Raw genomic sequence first — 16,098 nt, 5'->3', positions numbered from 1 at the left:
TAAATTACATCATTAGTTTTTGATGTAGTGTTCCATGATTCATTGTTTGCATATAACACCCAGTGCTCCATGCAGTACGTGCCCTCCTTAATACCCATCACCGGGCTAACCCATCTCCTCACACCCCACCCCCTCTAGAACCCTCAGTTTGTTTCTCAGGGTCCATAGTCTCTCATGGTTCGTCTCCCTCTCTGATATGCCCCCTTCATTTTTCCCTTCCTGCTGTCTTCTTTTCTTCTTTTTTTAACGTATAATGTATTATTTGTTTCAGAGGTACGGGTCTGTGATTCAACAGTCTTACACAATTCACAGCGCTCACCATAGCACACACCCTCCCCAATGTCCATCACCCAGCCACCCCATCCCTCCCACCCCCCACCACTCCAGCAACCCTCAGTTTGTTTCCTGAGATTAAGAATTCCTCATATCAGTGAGGTCATATGATACATGTCTTTCTCTGATTGACTTATTTCACTCAGCAGAACACCCTCCAGTTCCAAACACGTCATTGCAAATGGCAAGATTTCATTCTTTTTGATGGCTGCATAATATTCCATTGTATGTATATATACATCATTTTTTTTTACATTTTAAATTCCAGTATAGCTAACATACAGTGTCATATTAGTTTCAGGTATACAATATAGTGATTCCACAATTCCATATATCACCTGGTGCTCATTGTGACAGGGGCCTTCCTTAATCCCCATCACTTATTTCACCCACCCCCCCACATACCTGCCTTCTGGTAAGCATCAGTTTATTCTCTATAGTTAAGAGTCTGTTTCTTGGTCCCTCTCTCTCTCTTTTTCCTTTGTTTGTTTTGTTTCTTAAATTCCACATATGAGTGAAATCATATGGGATTTATCTTTCTCTGACTGACTTATTTTGCTCAGCGTAATACTATTTAGCTCCATCCATGTCGTTGCAAATGGCTGAATAATATTCCATTGGGTATATACAACCCACCTTCTTTATCCATTCATCTATCGATGGACACTTGGGCTGCTTCCATAATTTGGCTATTGTGAATAATGCTGCTATAAACATAGAGGGTGCATATTTCCCTTTGAATTAATGTTTTTGTATTTTTGGGTAAATACCCAGTATTGCAATTTCTGGATCATATGGTATTTCTATTTTTAATTTTTTGAGGAACCTCCATACTGTTTTCCACAGTGGCTGTAACATTTTGCATTCCCACCAACAGTACAAGAGCATTCCTTTTTCTCCACATCTTTGCCAACACTCGTTTCTTGGGTGGTTTGATCTATCCCCTGTAAGAGGAATATGTTAAAATCAACAACAATTATTTTTTCTACTTTTACCTGTGAATTTGTTAGTTTTTGCTTCATATATTTCTAGACAATATTGTGAGTTGCAAATATGTTACTTTTGCTCTATGTAGTACCTCTTGTATTTTGATTTTTTTTGCCTTAAATACTCTTTTGTCAGAAATAAGGTTTATTACCTTAGCTTTCTGTTTATACTTGCTTGACACATTATTTCCATCCTTCAACTGTAAATTTTTTTATATTATTAAAGTGTGTACCTTCTAGACCAGTGCCTCTCAAAACAACTCTGGTGAAGGACCAGGTTTTCCAAACTTTCTATTCTATTTCCATTGTATTTTACTTTTGTAAAATGTGGTAAATATGGTTTTCTAGCAAAGAAAATAAAACAAAGCCATACAAAATACATGACTACCCTTTAACTATTAAACTCGAAAGAAAGGAAATTTCTCTGTCAAGTTTCTATAAAATTTTATAAATGATCTCTATTTTTCTATTATAAAACTTTATAAATGATCTCTATTTTTCTATTACTTTTGTCACAGAATGGTAACAAATAGGCTACAGACCAATTTTATTCCAGAGACTATACTTTCAATAGCCCCATTAAGGCAACTATTGCTAGATCTTGGTTGTTTTTTTGATCTATCTTAATTGGCGATCTATGTTAATTGGTGAGTTTAATCTATTTAAATTTATTATAATTACTGTTAAGATTAATTTCTACTACCTAATGTCATATTTTTATTTATTGTTTTTTCCCTCACTATGAATATGAACACTATCAATTCAGACTGATACATGTAAGTTATATTTGTAATTCAAATACCACAGTCATTTTGCTGATGTGATATTTCTGAAATAGTGAATAATCCTGGGTAAAATTCTGAACAAAACAAAGCATGTTGTTTCCTGGAAACTATAAACATATATTGAAATTAAGCAAAAGTACTTGGTTTATAAAAAATAGTTGTATTCTGGCTTAGATAATTATACAAATATATAGCAGAATATTAACATGTCATTTGGAAAAGGAAAATTAATTTTGTGGGATTGTTCTGTGTATTGTAGAACATCCATTATCTCTGGTTTCTGCCTACTAAATGCCAATAGCATCTCCCAATTGTGGTAATCAAATATACCCTCACAAATTTCCAAAATGCCTCTTTAGGGAATGCATTCCTTTTATGGAGAACAGTTGCTGTGAGATGTGACACAGAAGTTGAACTAGATCAGTTGGAGTCCTTCCCCCAGGATTTGAGATAGGCACTGTCAAAGCTGTGAAGATGACTGTGGAAACCATCAGGAGTATGGCCTCAGCTTCGTGGAAATGGTTAGTTGGCAACAAGACAGATTAAAACTGACACACAGAAGGAGAGGCAACAGATAGAACCAGAGTGTACTGATATTTCCTTGCCTCCTTTTCATTTGGGGATATTTCTCCTTTTTGCTGTAGCTAGTTCTGGTTGGGTTTCTGTTGCTTACTAAAAGAATCCTAAAATAACATAGTTACTTATTTGTGCATTATTAATTTACATCATGTGTAATCAGTTATCATTATAATATCCTGGAAAGAACTGAATAAAAGAGATGTTCAATAAAGCCAAAAGAATAAGAGTAACAGCAAATAGAAAGTCATTTAGATAGTTATGATAAACTACAAAAATAAATTCCCAGGAAGGCTTACTAAATGAAATTGAAACTTCTATTTTTATTTTTTTCTTTGATTTTTTTATTGTTGTGTTAATCACCAGACATTACATCATTAGTTTTTGATGTAGTGTTCCATGATTCATTGTTTGTGTATAACACCCAGTGCTCCACGCAGAATGTGCCCTCTTTAATACCCATCACCAGGCTAACCCATCCCCCCACACCCCTCCCCTCTAGAACCCTCAGTTTGTTTTTCAGAGTCCATCGTCTCTCATGGTTCGTCTCCCCGTCCGATTTCCCCCCCTTCATTCTTCCCCTCCTGCTATCTTCTTTTTTTTTTTCTTAACATATATTGCATTATTTGTCTCGGAGGTACAGACCAGTGGTTCAACAGTCTTGCACAATTCACAGTGCTCACCATAGCACATACCCTCCCCATGTCTATCACCCAGCCACCCCCTCCCTCCCACCCCCCACCCCTCCAGCAACCCCCCGTTTGTTTCCTGAGATTAAGAATTCCTCATATCAGTGAGGTCATATGATACATGTCTTTCTCTGATTGACTTATTTCACTCAGCAGAACACCCTCCAGTTCCATCCACGTCGTTGCAGATGGCAAGATCTCATTCCTTTTGATGGCTGCATAATATTCCATCGTGTATATATACCACCTCTTCTTTATCCATTCATCTGTCGATGGACATCTTGGCTCTTTCCACAGTATGGCTATTGTGGACATTGCTGCTATAAACATTGGGGTGAATGTATCCCTTCGGATCCCTACATTTGTATCTTTGGGGTAAATACCCAGTAGTGCAATTGCTGGATTGTATGGGAGCTCTATTTTCAACTTTCTGAGGAACACCCATACTGTTTTCCAGAGTGGTTGCACCAGCTTGCATTCCCACCAACAGTGTAGGAGGGTTCCCCTTTCTCCGCATCCCCGCCAAAATCTGTCGTTTCCTGACTTGTTAATTTTAGCCATTCTGACTGGTGTGAGGCGGTATCTCATTGAGGTTTTGATTTGGATTTCCCTGATGCCCAGCGATGTTGAGCACTTTTTCATGTGTCTGTTGGCCATTTGGATGTCTTCTTTGGAAAAAATGTCTGTTCATGTCTTCTGCCCATTTCTTGATTGGATTATTTTTTCTTTGGGTGTTGAGTTGGATAAGTTCTTTATAGATTTTGGATACTAGCCCTTTATCTGATAGGTTATTTGCAAATATCTTCGCCCATTCTGTCGGTTGTCTTTTGGTTTTGTTGACTGTTTCTTTTGCTGTGCAAAAGCTTTTTATCTTGATGAAATCCCAATATTCATTTTTGCCCTTGCTTCCCTTGCCTTTGGCGATGTTGCTAGGAAGAAGTTGCTGCGGCTGAGGTCGAAGAGGTTGCTGCCTGTGTTCTCCTTTAGGATTTTGATGGACTCCTGTCTCTCATTGAGGTCTTTCAACCATTTGGAGTCTATTTTTGTGTGTGGTGTAAGGAAATGGTCCAGTTTCATTTTTCTGCATATGGCTGTCCAATTTTCCTAACACCATTTGTTGAAGAGACTGTCTTTTTGCCATTGGATATTCTTTCCTGCTTTGTCAAAGATGAGTTGACCATAGAGTTGAGGGTCCATTTCTGGGCTCTCTATTCTGTTCCACTGATCTATGTGTCCGTTTTTGTGCCAGTGCCATACTGTCTTGATGATGACAGCTTTGTAATAGAGCTGGAAGTCCGGAAACGTGATGCTGCCAGCTTTGCTTTGCTTTTTCAAGATTCCTCTGGCTATTCGGCGTCTCTTGTGGTTCGATACAAATTTTAGGATTATTTGTTCCATTTCTTCGAAAAAAGTGGATGGTATTTTGATGGGGATTGCATTGAATGTGTAGATTGCTCTAGGTAGCATTGACATCTTCACAATGTTTGTTCTTCCAATCCATGAACATGGAACGTTTTTCCATTTCATTGTGTCTCCTTCAATTTCTTCTGTGAGTATTTTATAGTTTTCTGAGTACAGATCCTTTGCCTCTTTGGTTAGATTTATTCCTAGGTATCTTATGGTTTTGGGTGCAATTGTAAATGGGACGGACTCCTTAATTTCTCTCTCTTCTGTCTTGTTGGTGTATAGGAATGCCACTGATTTCTGTGCGTTGATTTTATATCCTGCTACTTTACTGAATTCCTGTATGAGTTCTAGCAGTTTTGGGGTGGAGTCTTTTGGGTTTTCAACATAAAGTATCATATCATCTGCAAAGAGTGAGAGTTTGACTTCCTCTTTGCCGATTTGGATGCCTTTGATTTCTTTTTGTTGTCTGATTGCTGTGGCTAGGACTTCTAATACTATGTTGAATAGCAGTGGTGAGAGTGGACATCCCTGCTGCATTCCTGACCTTAGGGGAAAAGCTCTCAGCTTTTCCCCATTGAGAAAGATATTCGCTGTAGGTTTTTCATAGGTGGCTTTTATGATATTGAGGTATGTACCCTCTATCCCTATACTCTGAAGAGTTTTGATCAAGAAAGGATGCTGTACTTTGTCAAATGTTTTTCTGCATCTATTGAGAGGATCATATGATTCTTGTTCTTTCTTTTGTTAATGTATTGTATCACGTTGATTGATTGGCGGATGTTGAACCAACCTTGCAGCCCAGGGATAAATCCCACTTGGTCATGGTGAATAATCCTTTTAATATAGTGTTGGATCCTATTGTCTAGTATTTTGGTGAGAATTTTTGCATCCCTGTTCATCAAGGATATTGGTCTGTAATTCTCCTTTTTGATGGGGTCTTTGTCTGGTTTGGGGATCAAGGTAATGGTGGCCTCATAAAATGAGTTTGGAAGTTTTCCTTCCATTTCTATTTTTTGGAACAGTTTCAGAAGAATAGGTAATTCTTCTTTAAATGTTTTGTAGACTTCCCCTGGGAAGCCATCTGGCCCTGGGCTTTTGTTTGTTGGGAGATTTTTGATGACTGCTTCAATTTCCTTAGTGGTTATAAGTCTGTTCAGGTTTTCTATTTCTTCCTGGTTCAGTTTTGGTAGTGGACACATCTCTAGGAGTGCATCCATTTCTTCCATGTTATCTAATTTGCTGACATAGAGTTGCTCAAAATATGTTCTTGTAATTGTTTGTATTTCTTTGGTGTTGGTTGTGATCTCTCCTTTTTCATTCATGATTTTGTTGATTTGGGTCATTTCTCTTTTCTTTTTCATAAGTCTGGCCAGGGGTTTATCAATCTTGTTAATTCTTTCAAAGAACCAGCTCCTAGTTTTGTTGATCTGTTCTACTGTTCTTTTGGTTTCTAGTTCATTGACTTCTGCTCTGATCTTTATGATTTCTCTTTTTCTTCTGGGTGTAGGCTTTATTTGCTGTTTTTTCTCTTTCTCCTTTAGGTGTAGGGTTAGGTTGTGTATTTGAGACCTTTCTTGTTTCTTGAGAAAGGCTTGTATTGCAAAATACTTTCCCTCTCAGGACTGCCTTTGCTGCATCCCAAAGATTTAGAACAGTTGTGTTTTTCTTTTCATTGGTTTCCATGAATTTTTTAAATTCTTCTTTAGTTTCCTGGTTGACCCATTCATTCTTTAGTAGGATGCTCTTTAGCCTCCATGTATTTGAGTTCTTTCCGACTTTCCTCTTGTGATTGAGTTCTAGTTTCAAAGCATTGTGGTCTGAAAATATGCAGGGAATACTCCCAATCTTTTGGTACCAGTTGAGACCTGATTTGTGACCTAGTATGGGATCTATTCTGGAGAATGTTCCATGGGCAGTAGAGAAAAATGTGTATTCTGTGCTTTGGGATGGAATGTTCTGAATATATCTGTGAAGTCCATTTGGTCCAGTGTGTCATTTAAAGTCTTTATTTCCTTGTTGATCTTTTGCTTAGATGATCTGTCCATTTCAGTCAGGGGGTGTTAAAGTCCCCCACTCTTATTGTATTGTTGTTAATGTGTTCCTTTGCTTTTGTTATCAATTGCCTTATATAATTGGCTGCTCCCATGTTAGGGGCATAGATATTTACAATTGTTAGATCTTCTTGTTGGATAGACCCTGTAAGTAGGATATAGTGTCCTTCCTCATCTCTTATTACAGTCTTTGGTTTAAAATCTAATTTGTCTGATATAAGGATTGCCACCCCAGCTTTCTTTTGGTGTCCATTAGCATGGTAAATGGTTTTCCACCCCCTTACTTTCAATCTGGGGGTGTCTTTGGGTCTAAAATGAGTCTCTTGCAGACAACATATCGATGGGTCTTGTTTTTCAATCCAATCTGATAGCCTGTGTCTTTTGATTGGGGCATTTAGCCCATTTACATTCAGAGTAACTATTGAAAGATATAATTTAGTGCCATTGTATTGCCTGTAAGGTGACTGTTACTGTATATTGTCTGTGTTCCTTTCTGTCTATGCTGCTTTTAGGCTCTCTCTTTGCTTAGAGGACCCCTTTCAACATTTCTTGGAGGGCTGGTTTCGTGTTTGCAAATTCCTTTTGTGTTTGTTTGTTCTGGAAGCTTTTTATCTCTCCTTCATTTTCAATGACAGCCTAGCTGGATATAGTATTCTTGGCTGCATATTTTTTTCGTTTAGTTCTCTGAAGATATCTTACCAGTCCTTTCTGGCCTGCCAGGTCTCTGTGGATAGGTCTGTTGCCAATCTAATGTTTCTACCATTGTAGGGTACATATCTCTTCTCCCGAGCTGCTTTCAGGATTTTTTCTTTGTCTCTGAGACTCATACGTTTTACTATTAGATGTCAGGGTGTTGACCTATTTTTATTGATTTTGAGAGGGGTTCTCTGTGCCTCCTGGATTTTGATGCCTGTTTCCCTTCCCACATTATGGAATTTCTCTGCTATAATTTGCTCCAATATACCTTCTGCCCCCCTCTCTTCTTCTTCTGGGATCCCAATTATTCTAATGTGGTTTCGTCTTATGGTATCGCTTATCTCTCAAATTCTGCCCTCATGATTCAGTAGTTGTTTATCTCTTTTTCTCAGCTTCTTTATTTTCCATTATTTGTTCTTCTATATTGCTGATTCTCTCTTCTGCTTCATTTATCCTAGAAGTTAGTGCCCCCATTTTTGATTGTACCTTGTTAATAGCCTTTTTGATTTCTACTTGGTTAGAGTTTAGTACTTTTATTTCTACAGAAAGGGTTTCTCTAATAACTTCCATGCTTTTTTCAAGCCCAGATAGTATCTTTAAAATCATGATTCTGAACTCTAGGTCCGACATCGTACTAATGTCCGTATTGAGTAGGTCCCTGGCAGATGGTACTACTACCTCTTGATCTTTTCGTTCAGGTGATTTTTTCTGTCTTGTCATTTATTCCAGAGGAGAATAGATGAATGAGAGACAAAATGCTAACAGAGTAACATTGTCCCCAGAAAATATACTCTAAACAAATCAGAAAAGACCTGAAACCAGGGGAAAAGAAAGGGAAAGAAAGAAAAAAGAAAGAGAAAAAAAAAGAAAAAGAAAAAGATAAATACAAACAAAAACAGAACAAAACAAAACAAAAAAACAGAATATGATCAAATATGATCAGGCTAGTGCATAGGTCAGTGCCGGACACTAGATTTTGGGTGTGTTTTGGTCTGTTAGAAGAAAGTGCCTCCCAAAATTTTAAAGAAAGACAGACTTATATATGTACAAAATAAGGGTTGATATAATGAAGGGATGGAATATGACTGTAAAGATGAAAATTATAAAAAATTTTATAAAAGGAATTGATAAGATAAGAAGTTGCTTGAAAAAAGAAGAGGATTTTAAAAAAAGAAAGAAAAAAATGGGGAGAGAATGTGATCAGGCAGGAGACTGGAACAATGCCATACACTAGAGATTTAGGGTATATTTTGATCTGTTAGAAGAAACTGTATCTGAAAATTTTAAAGAGAGAACAACTTATATAAATTGCCAAAAATAAGGATAACTACTATGAAGGGATAGAATATGACTAAAAATGAAAAATAAAAATGATTTTTAAAAAAGGGATTGATAAGATGTTGGTTGAAAAGGAGAAAAAGAAAAATTCAAAAAAATTAACTTTGAAAGACTAAAGAATCATGGTAAAAAAAAAAGCCATGAATTCTATGTGCAGTATTCTCCTAGCGCTGGAGTTCTCCCGTTTTCATTTATCGGTAAACTTGGTCTTGGCTGGCTGTTCTTGCTGATCTTCTGGGGGAGGGGCCTGTTGCCGTGGTTCCCAACTGTCTTTGCCTAAGGCGGAATTGCCCCGCCCTTGTCGGTCTGGGCTAAGCAATCTGCTAGGGTTTGCTCTCAGGAGCTTTTGTTCCCTGCAACCTTTCAGTACAGCTTTGGAATCTCCGCCCTGGAGGAGCTGAGAACTCGGGGCCCGCTCCTCAGTGCACCCCCAGAGAAAAGCAGTCACTCCCGTCTCTCCGGTCTCTGGCCACACTCTGTGCTCACCTGGTCTGTGACTGAGCGTTTCTATCTCTGGCATCCGACTCGGTGTGGAGTCTCCAAACCCAGCAGATCCCTGCGGTGCGCTCCCGCGCCACTCCTCCTGGGGGAGGAAGGGGAGTCTCCCCAGATCTGCCGCTTACTGGATCCCTGCTGGAGGAGCAGTGGCCCGACTGTGTCACCAATCACAGTTTATGGCAACCCCGAGCTGAAAGCCCGCACCTCAGCTCCGTCTCTGCAGCCGGCTTCCCCGCTCCGATACCTGGGAGCTCTGCTGCACTCAGGCACCCCCGGTCTTTCTGTGACCCCGAGGGTCCTGGGACCACACTGTCCCATGAGGGTTCCACCCCCAGCTTAGCCACTGGAGCGACATCCCTCAGCGGAGCCGACTTCTAAAAGTTCTGATTTTGTGCTCCGCGGCTCTATCACTCACCAGAAGCGGCCGACGGAGGCCCCCTCCCCCGCTGTCTATCCTCCTGAATATCGCCTCGGATTCACTTCTCCGCACGTCCTACCTTCCAGTAAGTGGTTGCTTTTCTGTCCAGAGAGTTGTTGCTACTCTCTTCTTTGATCTCCTGTTGAGTTCGTAGGTGTTCAGAATGGTTTGATCCCTATCCAGCTGAATTCCTGAGACCAGACGAAATCCAGGTCTCCTACTCCTCTGCCATCCTGCTTTGCCCTCCCCCCTTTTTTTTATTTTTAAAATGAAAACAGAGGGGTACCTGGTGGCTCAATCAGTTAAGTGCCAGACTCTTTCTTGATTTCAGCTCAGGTCATGATCTGGAGGTTATTAAGATCAATCCCCATGTGGGGCTCCACGCTGGGCATGGAGCCTGTTTAAGATTCTCTCTCTCCCTCTTTCCCCTGCACTCTTCTCCCCCTCACATAATCTCTGTCTCAAAATGAATAAATTAAATAAATAAATGAAATAAAAATAAAATAGATTTGGCATAGAAATCATGTACTCATTTTTTAAATATTAAGGAAGAATATGTATCCAAAGATGACTAAAATATCTGTTCCATGTAAATTCCTTTCTTGAAATGGAAAGCTAGAGCATTTACTTCTCACATAAATTTTACTAGGTGTTATTAAGTGCTCTCTGGCATGGCCAGTGTTTTCATTGGAAATGGCTACCTTATTATAGAATAGATGTTTTCAGGATAGCAGTGTCTATCAGAATGTTGTCTTTGGTCCAACTTTGGTATAGATATTCTTTGGAAAGTCTGCAGAAAAGATTTACATTATAAAGAATATTTAGTTCCATAGAGATCTGCTATAAAATGTGTACTAGGATGTCTAATAATGCACCAATTCAAAACAATGAAATGTTAAAGAATGGTAAATAACTCTAATTATGTCTTGTGTTATTTCTGCAATAGAGTATGGTACACATAGTCTCTGAAAATCAATTGTGGTTTGAGATAAAGGACATGGATATTAGGATTTAAGGGGAGAAAGAAAAAATATTTAAGGGGAAAATCATTTAAGGGAAACTTTAATGAATAAATTCATACCATATTCTCAGTTTATGTTTTAAAAAATATTTAATATTCAGATACGTGTACATAACTGATTTGTGAAGACTGTAAAGTAAAAAAAATAAAGGCTAACATGTTTATTTTTATTTTTTGTTAATTTCCATTTATCCTTGTTCTTTTACTGAACTTTCTCTTTATTGCTGAGAACCACCAGTCTCCCAGCTCTTCTCTGTTCTCCTGATCCATGATGATTCTCCTGACTTCATTTACTTGTCCATTTAGCCTGGATCTCTAGGTCAAACTTTAAAAATTGACACAGACAGGAACAAAAGAAAAGTTGCATAAATAATAGGTATCAGAATGGGGACTCAAAATCAAGCGCTCTTTGCTGCCAAGGCTTTTGTAACAGCTGCTACTATTACCATTTCCATCCTTAATGTTACAATGTATTACAGGCTCTTCACAGATTAGAGCTGAATGTTCATTTTTATCTTTCTCCTAGAGCAGAATAAAACACCTGAAATAAACCAGGAAACAATGTATTTTAGAGTAAGGGGATGATATCATCTATGTTTTATTTTAAATGCATAATTCATTAAAATATTTTTAATGTTGACTAATAATCAAAATTCTGATTATACACACACACTTTTTTACCTACCTGGAAATTTATTAATACTATGAAATGAAAGCATTGGATGATAGAAAAAATTCATTTATATAGCAATTGATTATGAGAAATAGAAAGAATAATACTCTTAGAATATTACTTAGTAATAAGCTTTAAAAGCTCAGTAAGTAAGCTTTTTAAAATATCAAACAGGAAGAAAAACAGGGGTACTGTATGATTTATACGATTCAAAAATAATAAAATGGTTGGGTATTATCAAATTCAATTACTGGAAAGCAAAGCAAATAATTTTAGTATGAAATTTGATGGAAGGTACTATTTACCTTTCATTGGCTTATTTATTTCTCCATTTGATCCCATGGAACCAACTCATTTTTTTCTTCATTGTGTGTTATACAGACATTAAAGTCTTGAAAAAAAATTGGAATTCTTGACTGTAAGCGGTAAGTTATGGTCTAATTCTTAAAGAGTATTAAGTCCCATATGCATTTCAGTGTATCTTATTTACAACCGGCTTTTACTAGTTTGTTTCCAAGCTACTATTAACAGTTAACATTTATAGATAAGCAAACATAATCAGAACACTAGAAACAGCATCTTTGACATGGCTCCTGAGCTTGTAAAATTTCATATAGTACTGCACATATAGGACTACCATGAAATAAGTAGTTGAAAATCTACGTAAAGTATGTGATTAATATAGAACAATAACTGATTCTTTCGATCCCAAGATTTTAATCCTATTTTTCCCTTCAAACTGTATTTATTTCTGGAATCATCTAGAGAATCATCTTTACCCTCTACTTTGTTTGAATAAATCCTACCTTACTATGTTCATCTGTGTGGGTGTGTTATAAAAAAGAAAGCTCCTTACAGATATTCTCAGAAAATATATCCATCTCTTTGAAGTATTCTTATTTGATTCATTTTATTATAATGATATAGAATTACATTTCAATGGTATTTCTTTTGAAAAGTTGGTTATAAGAGAAAAGTCCCAAGAAGATTCCAAAAAGTCTTATCATTCTGTCTCCAAAAAGATTTGCCTTTCTATCTAATCTAGATTTTCCACATCAGCTTCTTCTGTCTCTATCACATATTCTGCACCATTGTTTTGCATATTTACATTCTCTTTCTGCTTTACATATGCATGTAAGTGTGTATATGTATTTGCTTGCTTTCTGACTCTCATTTCCATTAGACTGAGTGGCATGAAGGCATGGACTCTTTGATCTTATTCACTGCTATGTTCTCAGCATCTTGTCTAGAGACTGGAATGTAAGGGAGGGATCTTTGTCTGCGTTGCTTGCTGCTATATCCCTAACACATAGAACCGTGAACGACATAAATTTTTTTTAAAGATTTATTTATTTATTTATTTATTTATTTATTAGAGAGAGAGAGAGAGAGAGAGAGAATGATAGAAAGCATGAGAGGGAAGAGGGTCCGAGGGAGAAGCAGACTCACCGCTGAGCAGGGAGACCAATGCGGGACTCGATCCCGGGACTCCAGGATCATGACCTGAGCCGAAGGCAGTCGCTTAACCAACTGAGCTACCCAGGTGCCCGACATAATTTTTTTTTTTTTTGTCAGAGTGATGAATATAGTAAGCACGTGGTAAATATATCTTGAACGAATATATTAAATTATTCCTATGATTGAAGATTTTATTTCTGGACAGTGTTTTTAGGTATAGATTGCACCCAGATTTTGATTGTTCAGATAGTAGCAATATATTAGTTTTGCAAAGCAGTGCTGCAGTCCTGTCCATCTTTATAGGCTTATATGCTTTTGCAAAGTATTGCATTCAGAATTCAGAAATTCTATTTGTTTTAGATACTTTATGTTCTGTAGAGGTAGAAGACTTTTCCAGAAGAAAACAAAGTTGTCCATTTTTCAGGGGAGGTTGTCTGTGGGCCTTGATTCATGAACTGAGTTTAAGAAAACTAACTATATCTAATACACCCTGCTTTCTGGTAAAAGGCAGCAGTTCACAAGCCATTATCTATTGTCCAATATCCTTGAGAAAATCTGAGGGAAAGAATGGGGAAAACAAGTCATAGCTCTTTCTAGACCTAGAGTTTCTATGTATTCACCTGGTATTTTCTGTATTCCCAGAAAGGTTATGGGCTGGGATGGTGGCATAATTATGACAATTCTCCTGTTTAACAATAAGAGTTTTCTGTGAGGAGGAACCTTTAATTATTTGGTGATGAAAGAAGATTTTCTAAGAATACACTCACAAATTTAGAGTTATACTTTTGTATTAATGCCAGGTAATAGATAAGAAATGTCACCATCATAAAATTAAAATTAATCAGTTCTTGGGGCACCTGGGTGGCTCAGTTGGTTACGTGTCTGCCTTGGGCTCGGTCATGATCCCAGGGGCCTGGAATTGAGCCCCTAGTCTGGGCTCCCTGCTCAGCAGGGAGTCTGCTTCTCCCTCTGCCCCTCCTTTGCTCATGCTCTCTCTCTCTCTCCCTCTCACTCAAATAAATAAATAAAATCTAAAAACAAATTAAAATTAATCAGTTGTTAAAATTATGCCCATGTGATCAACAATTTTTGCTTCTTTGTGTAAATAAGAAAATGGTTCAAAATAGTAATTTGGGGTAAAAAATATACTTCTTTCTCCCTTTTCCCTTGTTCTCCACTCTTTTAAGTCTTTTAAAAATACCTTATATTTCAACTTGAATGATTATTTTTCCCTGGTACTAGTGTGGAAGAGGAGGTGAATGACATGAAATGGGAATGGAGTGAAATGAATGAGAAAGGAGGAAAAATTAAATAAATTTCTCTCCCAAAAAAACCCCAGCCGAATAATTCCATTGTTTTCAATGGATTATGGGCTATCTGCCTACTGAATCCCACCTTCCTCTGACTCCCCAGTTCACTCACATTCATGAACATTTTTTGAAGATGAAAGAAGAATGCATGCTGAATACATACCAAGTCAAGTTATGTTGATGTTTTCCTTTCTTCATTTCTGTAACTGATTTTGGCACCTTAATACAATGATGATAGCATGCAAATCTTTATACAATAACCTAGTTAGGATTCCTACAATAAATAATTCCCATATCCATCACTGTTAAAGCATCATTGCAAAGAGTAGAGTGTAGCAATGTGCCCTTATGTTTCTTATTTTCCAGATCAATCTGTTTTTCTTAATTTTAATTTATAATCAGCACAACTGAAGCTTCCTAATCATATCAGACATGCCAATCCTTTCAGAAGCAAATCTGATTTAACATCAAGGAGCCTGGCTTGTGTTCATGAAGGAGTTTTTCTCCCAGTGCTCTCCAGAAGTTTTTGTTGGTACTTAACACATTTACACAGCTGAAATTCAAACCAGTTTCCTAATACTTGGTGGACAAAAATCTCTCTCAGTTGAGCACAGCTGAGGGTGTGCCCAGGCAGGTGACACTAGAGTTTCTTATTTGTACTTTCGGTGGAGAGGAAGAAAAATAAATATACACACAAAAGGAAGTTGCTCTTGAAAAAGTCTGGAATAAAATAGAAGATGCTACTTTGAAGATGGAAATGTGTTTACCGTAAGCTGTAAAGAGATGTATAGGGAAGGATAGACTATAGGCTTTTCGTCCGATTTTGCTTTGCATCTCAGAACAGTTTAACCTAACAGATACCAATGATCCTATCTTAAGGGATACACAATTTTCCAAGAGGGGACTTTGGGTATTTTTAGTCTATAAAACAGATAGGAGATGAGCTTTCCTTGCTAGCTGCAAGCTGGAGCTTGTGTCAGGCTTCACTAGGCACACAAGGCTCTGATTTTGTATCATTAAAGACTCATTATCTCTTTTAACTTCTGTTGAAAGCATTCATCCATAGCTCTAGCTACTACTGAAACAATAGAGGCTCCTAGCTCAGAAATAATGCTTCCCCCAACCCCCAGCTTAAAGAGCCTTTAAAGGATGGATTGGCTACCACAATGCAGAAACAAAAAGCTACTGCCCAGGAAAATATGAAAGGTTATTTCTGTAAGGGACTTCAATTTTAAAGAGTGGAGGAAAATCATCTGATGTGAGTTTCTCAGAGCTGGGAATCTGAGTCTACCTGAATGTGAAATTCCTGTTGGGGAAATATTACCTTTTCCAAAGGAGAATGGTATGCCTTACTTATGCTTTGTCTCAAAGAGAAAAATACTTTAATAAGAATGAAACAGGCTTGGTGTATTGATCTTGCCAATTTGTTTGGTATTAATATATATTTGGCAGGGAGCTAAACTCTCCATTGAATTCAACAGTGGATTCTATGAACAGTAATTTCTACATTTACCGGCTTTGTTTACACTTTCATTATACCTCTACTGCATTATCTGATGCCTTCATACAGTTTTCAATCTTATAGCCACTTTAATCTCCTCTTGCACTCAGCATATCTGAGTGAGTTTGTTGGCATAAGGGAATTTTGAAGGTTATATTACAGTACATGAATCAACAGAAAATGAAATGCACTGGAGACACGATCAGCCAGTTTTAATTCATTGCAGAAAGTTATAGATACCAAAATGCATTTAATGTAATCTGATCTCTTTATTCAGTCCTGAATTTATGAGCAATTCACCAGGAGTCAAATGACAACTTTGTTTTAAAAATAGTAGCCTATATCAAATGCCATTTTA

This window comes from Callorhinus ursinus, unplaced genomic scaffold (assembly GCF_003265705.2).
Source record: "Callorhinus ursinus isolate GAN/ISIS: 27379988/994484 unplaced genomic scaffold, GSC_fseal_2.0 scaffold25, whole genome shotgun sequence".
NCBI classification, from domain to species: Eukaryota; Metazoa; Chordata; class Mammalia; order Carnivora; family Otariidae; genus Callorhinus; species Callorhinus ursinus.
The sequence above is the reverse complement of the archived record's forward strand: the minus strand, read 5'-3'. Positions refer to the sequence as shown.